We start from the raw sequence: 11829 nt of genomic DNA, 5'->3' as shown, positions 1-11829 counted from the left end.
CCTGAATTGCCATTAGCTCTTAGAAGGAAGAAAAAACTTTTTATGACCTATGAAAACCTTACATCACAAGGATGTGATACTACCTCTCCAGCTTTACAATATGTATGCTTCTAATTCTCATTCTCTCTCTCTCTCTCTCTCTCTCTCTTTCTCTCTCTCTCATAAAAATTTGTCTTATTTAAGTTCCTTAAAAGTACTTTTGTCCAGGGCTTGAGCAATAGAAATTGCCTTTGATTCCCAGAATCCCATGTGGTTCCCCAAATATCACCAGGAGTAATTCCTGAGTGCATGAGCCAGGAGTAACCCCTGGGTGTGACCCAAAAAGAAATAAAAAAGAACTTTTGTCTTCTAATCTTTCTATATATCTTTTCAAAACAATTTTAGAAGACTTTCTTATATTTTTGTTCTTTTCGGTATTTTAATAGAGATCTGACTTTATGGCCTAAGTATTTACTATTTAGTTATTTTCAGAAAAATGTTTTCTGGTCCCTGCTGAGATGTCCCAGATGATCTCTGGAGGCAGGCAGGCTAGGTCCATCCCTAACAAAGCCCAGGTACCTGCTCCCACACCTTAAAGTTGCCACCATGCCTCTGTCCAGACTGTCCAATGAAATATTCTGGACTTTCTGGAGCAACATCTCCAAACTCTACAACACTAACATCCCAGTTTGGATAGGATATCACATAGAAATCAACCAATCAATCTCAACTAACAAAAGCATTAACACAGAAGGCTTACCTTGTAAAAGAGCTTAGTAAACTCAGACAAAGACTTAAGTCTTCTTGGTGAGATACAACAATTTTCACAAATTTTTCTTCTACTGAAACAGTTTTGATCATTCTATTAGCCATTTAGTGGTAACAAGCAATATAAAATAAATTATTGTGGGCCTGCCTGCTATGGGACAGGCTTGAGGAGTCGTGGGAAAATGAAGACAATGTTGGAGGGAAGGTGACAGTAGTGGTGGGATTGGTGTTGGAATAGTGAATGCCTGTAACATATCATCATAAACAGCTTTGTAAACCACGGTGTTTAAATATGGTGGTGGCGATGAGGGAAGGAGGCAGGAGTTTGCTAGTGCAGAGAGAGCTGAGGGCTGGAACACTTGCTATGGGTGCACAGAATTAGTGGCTGCCTCCATAAGGTCTCTCGGCATCGCAGCAGTGCCCACATGCTGCCTGAAAAAAATTGTCAACCTCTGGGACATAAGCATCACATGAGAAATTGAATAGATTTGTATTTTTCTGTTTGGTGACAATAAAACTGAAATAATAAAAGCATATTTCTGATCATCTATATGACCAATGTCTAATAGCCTAGTTCTTTCGGTTTTGGTGACATTTGTGTTCATTGCATCATTCTTATTAAATTAAAACTAAATGGAATAATAGCACTCTACAAATATAGACATCACAGTTATTTAAATCCAAAACATTGTTCACAAAATGTTGGTTGTAATAAGGCATAGAGTATTATGGTCAGGTCAAACTCGAAAGAACCTATTTTACTTTAGTTAGTGTCTTGTTTCCATTAAAAAAGCATTTTTTTACTCTGTGTTTGAATGAATCAACGTGCAATCCAAGAGTAAAAGTAAATTACAATATATATCTTTCAGTGCAGATATTTTGGAGGCCTCATTAAATGATTTGGTTGTGTGATAGTAAATTAGAGGGTCCTTTTGATTATGAAATTAAAAATAGCACTTCCAAATAACATTAAGTTACAAATCTCTTCACTCAAGGGAGTTATTAGACTTCACAAACCTATGACTTTCTTCTAATTAACTTAACTATTTTTACAGATTTTATATTCGTTTGCATATTTGTTTCACATGGCAATTTGTGAGGACTATGAGCTTGTAAGTTTTAAAACTTGAATATAATTGTTGTATGTTAAAAGACCATAATATTTTTAAACAGTCAATATGAGAATGGTTTCTTTTTTAAAACATTTCTTATGTTATATAGTAGTTCACAATATTTGACTACTTTTAATATTCAAATGCCAATCCCACCACTATATACCTTCCCACCACCATATTTTGGGTGTTTCCATCTTGTACCCCAATCCCTGCCCCAAAGCAGAACTGAAATAATATAATGTTTCCCTCTAAGGTGGGTTTCCTCCTACTTTGAATCCCATCAAAAGTGGTGCAGTAGTCTTAGAGGATAAGGTTCACTCATGGGTGATGCTCAGCCCGAGCACATGGAAAGCTGCCGTGAGCATGGCGGCAGTTGAGTTGTGGAGGTTTTTGTGTCCTTTGGGGCATGGAGGGTTCTCACCCCGCTCCCGGGGTGTCCCAAGTGAAACAGACTGGCATAGGGTCTGGCGGCATGGTTATAGTGAACGTCATGTTATCTTCCTTTCCAGGAGAGAAGGGCATACAATCTGGATGGTGACTGATGACAAGATTATCTGGCGCCAGACACAAGTGGTTTATGAGCATGACTGCTGAGTTGCACAGATGGGGGGGCAGGGGGGGAAAGTGGAAGGTGTTATGGTCAGAGGATCTCCATTCCTGGTCCAGTTGAACCCAGAGTTCTCAGTCACAAAGTCCCACAAACCTGGGTTTTTGGGGGTTTCACTTATGGGTGAGGCCCAGCCCGAGAGTGTGGAGGGTGGTCATGAGCATGGTGGTGGTTGAGTTCTGGAGGTTTTTGGCTGCCGGGGCTGGGTCCCTTGGGACAGGGGAAAGTCTCACCCATCCTCCTCTGGGGCACCACAGGAATAGTTTCTTATATGAAGACCTGTACCTTACTCAATTTTCAGAAACACTGAATTTACCTGTTATCCAGGGTCTGGCTCTGCCTCTGAAAGCCAGTTGCACAAGGGACCTGGACAAATGCTCTCCTAAAGACAATATTTCATAAAAAGCCATTATACTCACATGACATGTCTGCTCATTTACTCAATCACTTTTTTTCAACTATTTTGTGAACATATCCTATAAGAGCTATACATTTTGCGAAATTGATTTTGGGGACTGATACTAAGTTCCTGATCTCAGGATCATCAAGTTGAGTTTAAAAACAATGGGATATAAATGCTTCTAATATCATATGGTGATGAATGGGGCATATACGCACTTGCATGCGTGTATATATATGTATATATGACTCTGTGTATGAATAGTGGGAAAAGAGCTGGATGGGTATTTTCACACAACGGTGTTGCATAAATAGACTTCGAAGAATGAATAGAAATTGCCTAGGGATGTAGCTCAGTGATAGAGTACTTTTTATTTTGCATGGGTGTGACTCTGAGTTCAATTTCTGGCACTGAAATAAGATGGAAAGAATGGGTAGAAGCAACCTGGGCAAAGAGAAAGTAAAGTATTCTAATCAGAAGGGCTCATTCCCTGGTTCTAGGAAACTGGTGGGAAAATATATCAAGAAGGGATCTCAGATCATGCTGTTTTTTAACACTCTAAGGATACCCCACAATACCTAAAATAAGCTTAATACTTGGTGTGAACAAACATCAGATGCTGGAACCAGGGAATCTTAAGGCGAATCAGACTGCCCTGCCTCTTCTACTGGAAGTATATACTCAAACAATAGAGGACTCACCATTGTTTCAGTCCCAAATACTTCTGTGAAGTCTACAGGAGAAAGGTGGTGCTTCCTTCCTGGAACTCTGCCACTGGGTTCAGATGCCTGTTTTCTTTTCTCAGTGGGTAGGGCTTTTGCCTTGCACGAGGCCAACCAGGTTGACCGGAGTTCAATTCCTCTGCCCCACAGAGAGCCCTGCAAGCTATTGAGAGTATCTTGCCCACACGGCAAAGCCTGGCAAGCTATAGCTGTCATTGTCACTGTCCTCCCATTGTTCATTGATTTGCTCGAGCGGGCCCAGTAACGTCTCCATTGTGACAATTGTTACTGTGTTTGGCATATTGAATACATCATGGGGAGCTTACCAGGCTTTGCCATGTGGGCAAGATACTCTTGGTAGCTTGCTGGGCTCTCTGAGAGGGGTGGAGGAATCGAACTCGGGTTGGCCATGTTGGCCGCTTGCAAGGCAAACGCCCTACCCGCTACGCTATCTCTCCAGCCCTCTGGCAAGCTACCCGTGACGCATTCGATATGCCAAACACAGTAACAACACATCACACCGTTACTGGGCCTGCTCGAGCAAATTGATGAACAACAGGAGAACAGTGACAGTGACAGTCCACAACCCAAGTTCCATTCTTGGGTGATTACAAATTGAGACACAAAGAGGATTGCAGGGGGCTGGAGAGATAGTGTAGCAGGTAGGGTGTTTGCCTTGCACACAGTTGACCAGGATTCAATCCCTAGCATTCCATATAACATCCCAAGTACTTCCAGGAGTAATTCCTGAGTAAAGGGGCAGGACTAACCCCTTAACACTGACTGCCTGGTGTGGCCCCAAAACAGCAAACCCCCAAAAGGTGCAGGGTCAGAAGAAAACCACAAGACGGGTGCAGGGTCAGAAGAAAACCACAAGAGGGCGCTGCTCCCTTCAGCTGGTGGTTGCACACAATTTCATTTTTACTTACCCAGTAGCTCTCTCTTTATTACAGTCTGTCGTGCAGTTTTCTAGGGCAGTTTGTCTTGCTTAACATTCGAGTCAAGATTTTTCTGGAAGGTTTCACCAAAAGATCAAGACTTCAGAGAAACAACTCTGGCAAGTTGAACAAAATCTTTGGCTGCCTCCACCAATCATGCCATCTGCTTTCTGCTCAGCACTTGTCATTGTGTTGATCTGGGGTAAGTACATTTATTTAAAACTTTTATTCTAAGTTGCTTTAGCCCTTACCAAATTAGGTGTTAACCTTCTCACTCTGTCAACATAACAAAGCCTTTCTTTTATTTTATTTTCTAGGAGGGACCAGGGGAGACTCGGTGACCCAGACTGAAGGGTCTGTTACTCTCCTAGAGGGGAATTCTCTCACCCTGAACTGCACTTACCAGACTACCTATACTCCTTATCTTTTCTGGTACGTTCAGTATGGAAACAAAGGCCTTGAACTCCTCCTGAAGAGCTCCACAGCCGATCAGAGGGCACCACATCGTTTTCAGGCTAAGCTTATGAAAAGTGACAGCACCTTTCACCTGAAGAATCCCTCCGTGCAAGTGTCAGACTCAGCTGTGTACTACTGTGCACTGGGTGACACAGTGAGAGGGGCTGCAGGGGGAGCTGAGCACAAATCAGAGGGCACAGGTGAGCCCTGGCTGAGGGGAAGCAGCCTCAGGAGAGGGCTCTCTTCGAGCTCAAGTCTTCCATCCCAGAGGCATCTTTGAGGTACCTCCAGAGCTAATGCCTCAGAGCCAAGGAAATTCCGGATTACTCTATAGAGAGGAATCACAGGATGAACAAGGGAACTTAATTTGTCTTCTCTGAGAATGTCTATTTCTAGCCATTTTCTCCCAAATTTCATGTCATTCTTTAATTTTTTGTTTTGGGCCCTCTCCAGTGGCTCTCAGGGCATACTTTTTGCTCTGTGCTTAGGGATCATTGCTGGCAGGGCTCGGATGACCATATTGGATGCCAGGGATTAAACCTGGATCGACCCCATTCAAGGCAAGTGTCCTACTGGTTATACTATTGTTCCAGTCTATATACTAATTTTTAAACTACAATTTTCTAGCACAGCAGGTAGGGCGTCTGCCTTGCATGCAGCCAACATGGCCGACCCGAGTTCGATTCCTCCACCCCTCTCGGAGAGCCTGGCAAGCTACCGAGAGTATTCGATATGCCAGACACAGTAACAACAAAGTCTCCAATGGAGACATTACTGGGCCCGCTCGAGCAAATCGACGATCAACGGGAGGGACTTTACTTTACTTTACTTTACAATTTTCTGAGATAATTCACACATTGTGAATTTCATTCATCCATTTACAAGTATAATTCAGTGACTTTTAGTATATTTAAAATGTAATAAAATTATGTTCATTAATTCCAGAATACTACCCCTTAAAGAAACAGTCACTCATATTCCTACTTTCCCTCATAAACTGGCAATGACAATATCTCATCTCTAGGGACTTGCTTATTATAAACACTTCATAGAAGAGGATAATATAGCATTAGGTCTTTTGTTTCTAGTCCTTTCAGAAAAGATAATCTCGTCAAGATATTATCTATGCATTTGTTCATCACAACTTCTTTTGGCTTCAATGAATCTGTTGTAAGAATAATCCATATTTTTATTAAGTTATTAATTGATGGGGATTGTGGTTGTTTCCATTTTTTAGCTTTAATAAATAAGGTTTTATTTTGCTTTGCAGACTCAGTGGCTTCTCCTGGCTCTAAGCTTGGGAGTTACTCCTCTTGGTGCTGAAAACGACATCTGGGACTCCTGGAAGCAAACTGGTGCAATCCAGGGCCTTTATTAATTTTTTATTTTGGCACCACAGCTAATGTGTTCAGGACTAGCTCTGGACTCCAAGTGCTGGCTGTGCTTGGGAGACCATATGGGATGCGGGGAACCAAAGCTGGGTTGGCCATGTGCAAGGCAAATACCCTACCCACTGTGCTATTGCTCCAGCCCCAACCTCAGGCCTTTCATGCCAGGAGAATTCATGTGCAGGATGCCTATTATTATTTTTTTTGGTCACACCGGCAATGCTCAGGGGTTACTCCTGGCTCATGCACTCAGGAATTACTCCTGGTGGTGCTCGGGGGACCATATGGGATGCTGGGAATCGAACTTGGAACAGCCATGTTGGCTGCATGCAAGGCAAATGCCCTACCTGCTGTGCTATCGCTCAAGCCCCTTATTTTTAAATCAAACATGTTTTGAGTTAGTTTTCTATTTAACTGTGCTGCTCTATTTGGATTCAACATTCCTTTGTGGAAGTAAAATGGGTAAATATATGAGAAACACCCTTTAAAACAATTAGTCATACCAAAGTAAGATATTATTACCCCATGCTATCCCTATATTCATTCAGGAAATCTTTTTTAGCACCTATTCATGTGTGATAGTGATTTTAATAGTGTTTGGAACACAGAATATATGACAAAATTTCCTGCTTTGGGATTTCAGAACACAGTGCATTAAACTGCAATGGAATTCTTAACACAGTTCTTCTTTCACAGCACATTTCAGTCACTCACTAAATTCTACTGTGTTCTCTTTACAGTTTTATGGAAAGTGGTCTAAGCACTTAAATTCCTATTACACTTATAGACTTTGGTCTATAAGTATAATGACCAAATTCTCATTTTTCAGATGACATAATTGGGGGCATAGAGATGTGAAGTAACTTAACCAAAGTTACATAACCAGTTTGGAACAGACTTTGATATAAATCTGCCTGATGCACGAGCAACATTCCTCAGGTGTGTGTGTGGGGGGGAGAAACATGTGGAGGGGGCAGTGAGGGTCTCCTAAGAAGTGCTTAGGAGGCCCCGGGGCCTCTGCTTCAGTTCTCAGTCAATAGCCAGCAGTTCAAAGTAAGGGCTGAAGGATGTGGTGTTACTTGGACCCAGTGATGAGGGGGATTGTCTGGGCCTCTCTGGTTGTGCTCTAAGGGCTATCAGGCTATGTCAGGGATGTTTGAGGGGCTATGTGGTACCAAGAATTAAGCACATGCCAGGCTTGTGTCTAACAATTGTACTTTCTCTCTTTGCCCCAAGATCAGTATTCTTAACCAAATAATTGGTAGAACCAATTAGAAGTCTGTCCTCTATTTTTCCCATTATGCAATTAAATTCTGAGATTTCATAATTCTTATTTTTATTTGATGGAGACTCTACTGCTATATTGAAAGGTGCACTTCATTCTATTGACAATGGCAGAAATCTGTGGATATCTGTACAGTGAAGTAAAAAAGTTTAAGCATAGTATTTGGTGCTTTTCAAAGCACCAAATACTATGATTAGTATTTTGTATTTCCAAACTTTAAGGTTAGTATTAGTATTTAAGATTAGTATTTCCAAACTTTAAGGTTCCAACCTTAAAGTTAACAGATGTTCTCTGATTGAGCAGTCAGGCTACTCTGGGAATTATAATGCATTTCAGAGACTGTTTTCCATAGCTATTTTTTTCCATGGAAATGAGAATTATATTTTCAAAATTCAAAGAAGAATTCTAAACATTGTATATGTGTTTATTTCTTGGTAGTGTAGGATAGATAGAATGTTCTATTCTGCTCCATATAGTGTACATGGCATTAAAATTCATTTATTTATGCACAATAAGTCAATAAGTGCAAGTATTATGTAATTATAATATGGAGGTTTCACTAAGTCTTCTGATTTTTCTAAGCACAGTAATAATTTGTGCCCAAACAAGAAATTATTTGGATCATATTTTCCTCTGAAGAGCTTCAACTTCAAATGTAGCTTATTGGTAGAACATACTTTGCAAGTTTGAAGACTTGGACTCAATCCCCAGAACCAAAAACAGGAAGTCAGAATAATAGTAACAGCAGGTAGGGCACTTGTCTTGCACACTGCTGACCTGGGTTCAATCCCAGGCAGGAATACCACTAGGAATGAAACCTGAGTGCAGAGCCAGGAGCAAATACTGAGCAACACTGAGTGTAGCCTCCCAACACTGAAGTAAAACAGAATCGAAGCCAAGCAAAAGCCTCATTCCAGTTTACGCAGTTTTAGTAGATTCAGGAATTTCCAGAATTGTCAAGGTAAAGCTAACTGGTGAAGCCGAGAGCGAGGATTAAGACCGTGGAGCCACAATCACTCTCTTGATGGCTGGCCGCCCTTCGTCCTTTGTAGGTGCCTTACACATGCTCTTCACAAACACTCGCCACAGGGAGTGGACCTGCCCTATACCTCATAGGTCTTGTGTCAGCACCAGGGGCAGAGCCCATACTCTCTGCAGCTTCCCTTTTTCCATTCTCTTGAACATGTCCTTCCTTCCTTCCTTCCTTCCTTCCTTCCTTCCTTCCTTCCTTCCTTCCTTCCTTCCTTCCTTCCTTCCTCCCTTCCTTCTTCCTTCCTTCCTCCTTCCTTTCTCTTCTTCTTCTTCTTCTTCTTCTTCTTCTTCTTCTTCTTCTTCTTCTTCTTCTTCTTCTTCTTCTTCTTCTTCTTCTTCTTCTTCTTCTCCTTCTCCTTCTCCTCCTCCTCCTCCTCCTCCTCCTCTTCCTTCTTCTCCTTCTTCTTCCTCTTCTTCTTCCTCTTCTTCTTCTTCTTCTTCTTCTTCTTCTTCTTCTTCTTCTTCTTCTTCTTCTTCTTCTTCTTCTTCTCCTTCTCCTTCTCCTCCTCCTCCTCCTCCTCCTCTTCCTTCTTCTCCTTCTTCTTCTTCTTCTTCTTCTTCTTCTTCTTCTTCTTCTTCTTCTTCTTCTTCTTCTTCTTCTTCTTCTCCTCCTCCTCCTCCTCCTCCTCCTCCTTCTCCTTCTCCTTCCCTCCTTCTCCTTCTCCTCCTCCTCCTTCTCCTTCTTTCTTTTCTCTCACATCTTTCTAAGTAAGTTTCATTCAATAAAACTATCTTGATGTCATAAAATAATAAAGCAAAACACTCATTTATAAAGGATAAAAACATTAAAAATTCCAATGGCTCTAGAATTACTGAAAGCATAAAAGTTCTCATGGACTGATATAGAGAAGTGAAATGCAAGTTCCAATATTAAAGGGTGGCAAAGAACTTACCAATTAGAATCAAGGGGAAAAGGGAATGGATATTGAACTCTTAGGAGGTTCAATTGTTTGTTTGTGTTTTTGAGAGATATATCTAGAAATAGTTGGAGGACTGTGAAGTGCAGCACCCAAACCTAGGGCTCTGGCACAGAAAGCATCCATCCCAGCCTTTGGGGTTATTTCCCCAGCCCTCTCCTGATATTTTTTAAGTTATTATTATTACTTTAGTTTTATTTGAAGCACTGTGATGTGCAACACTGTACTGTAATAAATCTCATGTACGCAATATTCCCATACCACACCCTCCACCACTGTGTCTGCTTTCCTCTACTATTATCTCTACCCTCCCACTCACTGCCTACCCCCTGCTAGTGGTTAGCTCAGTTCTTCAGATCAGTTCTAAGTTTTGTTGCTTTGGGGCATTTGTTATTCCCTTATATCCAATATACGTGAGAGATCATTTTGTATTTGTCTTTTTCCTTCTAACTAACTTCAGTATTTGATAGTATTTTTAGTAGACTTTCCATTGCATTTGTTAAAAGTTATAAAGTTACATACTTGGGTTTTCTCCATTAAGCAAGATTATAATTTTCAGAAATAAACATTTTGAGTTACTTGGGGATCAAATAGAATTTTCTGATTTTTTTTCTTACACATATGCAATGAATGTTCACATTTATATGATATGTATTATGTTTTCCTTGTTATTATTTACTATGACACACACTTGAAAAAATTGTGACTCAAAAGGAATGATGTAAAGCCATTCATTAGCAACAAAATAATTATGCAACTTTTACTGAATTCCATGACCAGCAATCTAGAGTCACAGATCTTCCTGTTAGAGTCAAAACCCCATTATTTTTTCTCACTTTGACCACCTTGGAAGAAAAGTAAGCACATGTAAAAATAATTATATAATAATTATACCAAAGATACATAATTCACCACAGTTCACAACAGATTATATTTTATAAAAGTCTCTCATTTTCTTTTGGAGGAAGGCAGAAGTGGTGCTCAGGGGTTACTCCTGGTTCTGCACTCAGGAATTACTCCTGGTAGTGCATGGGAGACCATATGGGATGCCCAGAATCCAACCCAGGTCAGCCACATGCAAAGCCTACCAACTGTACTATTTCCCTGGCCCCCAATATCTCCCATTTTTTATCACAGAAGAATCCATTGAAGTTGAACTTTATTTTACCACTCTTTATTTGCAGTAGTATCAGTTCTAATTAGACAGAACAGGCCCCGGAGATAGCATTTCCCACCTAGACAGGAAGCATGTGACATGACATTGGCCCACAGACCCTGTATCAGGTAGCATGATTTCCTGTAAGGACAGAGAAGCATTACACAGCCTAGTAACTTTGCTGTGCCTCTTGAGCTCAAGACTCAGAACTGAAATCTGCATTTGGAGTAGAACAGAGAACATTTCATGCAAGGAAAAAACAAGCAGCATGCTAATCACCAACCTGATAAGGGTCATCATAGCTTCCATCTTTCTTGGTAAGTATGGTCACAAACCCTGCAGTCAACTTGCACCAGTTCCAAAACTTACAGAGAGAGGCAGGTCACTGTTATTTGATAAGGCTTCAAAGGGAGGGTTAGAGGACAACAGAACTCAGCCACTTTACTCTTCCAAGGTATTAAGAAGAGATCTATCAATTTCCTTCTTCTTTCTTGCAGGTTCCAGCATGACTCAGAAGGTTATGCAAGCCCAGTCCACAATTTTCATGGTGGAAAAGGAAGCAACAACCTTGAATTGCGTTTATGAAACTAGAACACACATTTTTTATTTGTTCTGGTACAAACAACTTCCAAATGGGAAAATGATCTTCCTTATTCATCAAGAGTCTTTCGAGAGAAATGCCACAAAGGGGCGCTATTCTCTGAACTTCCAGAAACTGGCCAGTTCCATCAGTCTCACCATCTCAGACTCACAGCTCCAGGACTCAGCGGTGTACTTCTGTGCTCTGAGAGATACCACAGCGCTGTAGGGGCCTCTGGAAGCCCCACAAAAACCTCAGCGGAGAAAGGGCCTCTTGGCTGCCCAGATAGGAAGTAGCGGAGACTCGTCAGCACAGGTGGGGGTTCAGGAAGGAACCCTTTGCTCAATTCATAGAGAATTTCTACGTGTCATTTATTCAAAGCGAATGTACATCTTTTGTTTAGGGCAGATTAACGTAGAATATATAACACATGAAACATTATAAAACAATAGAAGACCTCTTCATTATTGAGTTGGGAAATGATCT

The sequence above is a fragment of the Sorex fumeus genome, unplaced genomic scaffold (genome assembly GCF_029834395.1).
Source record: "Sorex fumeus unplaced genomic scaffold, SorFum_2.1 ptg000098l, whole genome shotgun sequence".
Taxonomy (NCBI): Eukaryota; Metazoa; Chordata; class Mammalia; order Eulipotyphla; family Soricidae; genus Sorex; species Sorex fumeus.
Note: the sequence above shows the minus strand (reverse complement) of the source record.